Raw genomic sequence first — 430 nt, 5'->3', positions numbered from 1 at the left:
AAAATAAAGTTTATCCCCTCTTTTCTAATGTTGGGATCAGAAGGAAGGCGATGCAAAGACTGTTTTTCCACAGCTTGGCTCTGAACAGCATCTTGGTGTCTTCGGAGCATCTTTATAGTTTGGTTTCTGCGTAAACCTGCATTTGCTGCTCTCATTATTTACACTACATGCGTGAATCGGTGGGCGGGGCTAAACAGGCAGTGATGTAGAATCGGTGGGCGGAGCTAAACAGGCAGTGATGTAGAAGCAGGCGTTGATCATCTTCTGCGGAGGCGGGGTTTAGACACGCTTATTATGTCATAAAGTGACACATTCCACAACCTGTCGTTTTGGCAGATCGGCTTCAATATAAGCTGTTTTTAGACCAACGAGAAAGTTTTGAGTTCTGAAACTTACAGGATGTAAGTTTCAGAACTCAAAACTTTCTCGT

At 43.7% G+C, this 430-nt stretch overlaps 1 protein-coding gene across 1 annotated transcript in view; it reads left to right on the top strand.

Annotated features, from left to right (window-relative positions):
* Positions 1–430, top strand: part of LOC107697216 (importin-13-like) — a 48,894-nt gene that overhangs the window by 29,136 nt on the left and 19,328 nt on the right. The gene's annotated exons all lie outside the window — the stretch shown is intronic.

Source organism: Sinocyclocheilus anshuiensis, unplaced genomic scaffold, assembly GCF_001515605.1.
Source record: "Sinocyclocheilus anshuiensis isolate Anshui unplaced genomic scaffold, SAMN03320099.WGS_v1.1 scaffold38, whole genome shotgun sequence".
Taxonomy (NCBI): Eukaryota; Metazoa; Chordata; class Actinopteri; order Cypriniformes; family Cyprinidae; genus Sinocyclocheilus; species Sinocyclocheilus anshuiensis.
Note: the sequence above shows the minus strand (reverse complement) of the source record. Positions and strands in the feature narration are given on the sequence as shown.